This window comes from Coregonus lavaretus, assembly GCF_964263955.1.
Source record: "Coregonus lavaretus genome assembly, chromosome: 29".
Taxonomy (NCBI): domain Eukaryota; kingdom Metazoa; phylum Chordata; class Actinopteri; order Salmoniformes; family Salmonidae; genus Coregonus; species Coregonus lavaretus.
Window position 1 is genome coordinate 14,232,624 of NC_140016.1, and position 1,987 is coordinate 14,234,610.

Below are 1,987 nucleotides of genomic sequence, written 5' to 3' on the forward strand. Positions count from 1 at the left end.
CTCTGTATCTCTGTATCTCTCTCTCGCACTCTCTCTCTTTCGCGCTCTCGTTCTCGCTCTCGCTCTCTGTATCTCTTTCTCCTCCCCTCTATCTCCCCCTCTCTCTCTGTATTTCTCGGTCTCTGTATATCTCTCTCTCGCTCTCTCTCTCTCTCGCTCTCTCTCTCGCTCTCTCTCTCTGTATCTCTCTCTCCTCCCTCTCTCTCTGTATCTCTCTCTCTCCCCTCTCTCTCCCCCTCTCTCTGTATCTCTCTCTCTCTCTGTTTCTCTCTGTCTCTGTATATCTCTATCTCTCTCTCTGTATTTCTCTGTCTCTCTCTCTGTATCTCTCTCTGTCTCTTTCTTTCTCTCTCTGTCTCTGCATCTCTGTATCTCTGTATCTCTCTCTCCCCACTCTCTCTCCCTCTCTCTCTGTATTTCTCTCTGTCTCTGTATCTCTATTTCTCCCTCTCTCTCTCTCTCTCTCTCTCCCCCCTCTCTCTGTCTCTCTCTCTCACTCGCTCTCTCCTCTGTCTCTCTCTGTATCTCTCTCTCTCTCTGTCTCTGTCTCTCTGTCTCTCTATCTCTGTATCTCTCTCTCCCCATCTCTCTCTGTATCTCTCTCTCCCCCCTCTCTCTCACTCTCCCTCTCTCTCTGTATTTCTCTCTGTCTCTGTATCTCTCTCTCTCTCCCTCTCTCTCTCTGTCCTCTCTCTCTCTCTCGCTCTCTTCGCTCTCTCTCTTCTCTCTCTCTCTCTCTCTCTCTGTATCTCTCTCTCTCTCTCTTTGTATCTCTCTCTCTCTCTGTATTCTCTCTCTCCCCTCTCTCTCTCTCTCTCTCTCTCTCTCTCTCTCTCTCTCTCTCCTCTCTCTCTCTCTCTCTCTCTCTCTCTCTCTCTCTCTCTCTCTCTCTCTCTCTCTCTCTCTCTGTATTTCTCTCTCTCTCCTCCAGTCTACATTGAGGACCTGGCGCGGAGCGTGGAGCAGAGCAGACGGCTCATCATCGTGTTGACTCCCTGAGTTTGTGGCCAAGCGTGGCTGGAGCATCTTCCAGCTGGAGACTCGGCTCCACAGCATGCTGGTGACCGGGGAGATTAAGGTGATTATGATTGAGTGTGCCAACCTCAAGAGCATCATCAACTACCAGGAAGTGGAGGCCCTGAAGCACACCATCAAAGTGCTCTCCATCATCAAGTGGAGGGGCCCCAAGAGCAACGAGCTCAAGTCTAAGTTCTGGAAGCAGGTGATATACGAGATGCCGGTGAAGAGGAAGGAGATGCTGTCTCGCCGGCAGGTGCTAGACTCCAGGGAGCAGGGCCTGTTTGGTGACCTGCAGACGGTCTCCACCATCGGCCATGACAACCACATCTGCCTCGCTGGCGCCCGCCCACCACACCGAGATTCCAGACTTTAACCAGACCAGCCACCCTCAGATGAGACACTACTGCACCCGTAGCTACGAGTATAAGAGGCCCGCTCCCCCAGTACAGATAGCCACCTTGAGTAACCGTCACATATACTGCAATATCCCCATGGCACTGCTCAACGGACAGGTGACTCAGAACAACACGATGGGAAAGAGCAAGCAGGAGATCCACTTGAACAACACTTTCATCCCTCTATCTGGGGGCGAACACACAAGTGATATCTGGTAGAGTGATATCCAGCTTGAGGCCACATCTCTTATGTCTTTGTGTTTTATCTGCATGAAGACTCATTTAGACAAAACACTGATCAAAAACCATTCTGCACACAATCATTTCTCGTAGACTATTTTCATTAGCGGCTAGACTTTTTCTGCATTTTTCCTTTTTGTTCAGCCTTTAAAGAATAGAAGAACAAAAGGAGTTGCTCCAGTCATCATTTTCTTACTTGAAAAATGTATGTTTTTTGGAGATGAGTAATAAATGAAAAAACCTTGTTTTTAATGTTCAAGGTATTGTTATTATGTACAGTTTTCATATGTTCTATAGACATTCATGATGATTCCTTTAAGATTTTAATGGTG

At 48.2% G+C, this 1,987-nt stretch overlaps 1 pseudogene across 1 annotated transcript in view; it reads left to right on the forward strand.

Moving 5' to 3' along the window:
- Positions 1-1,634, forward strand: part of LOC311104878 (X-linked interleukin-1 receptor accessory protein-like 2) — a 343,046-nt pseudogene extending 341,412 nt beyond the window's left edge. Inside the window, exon 10 of the transcript in view lies at positions 932-1,634. The product of the transcript in view is annotated as an X-linked interleukin-1 receptor accessory protein-like 2 (transcript). The remainder of the gene's footprint in view (positions 1-931) is intronic.
- The last annotated feature ends 353 nt before the right edge of the window (positions 1,635-1,987 follow it).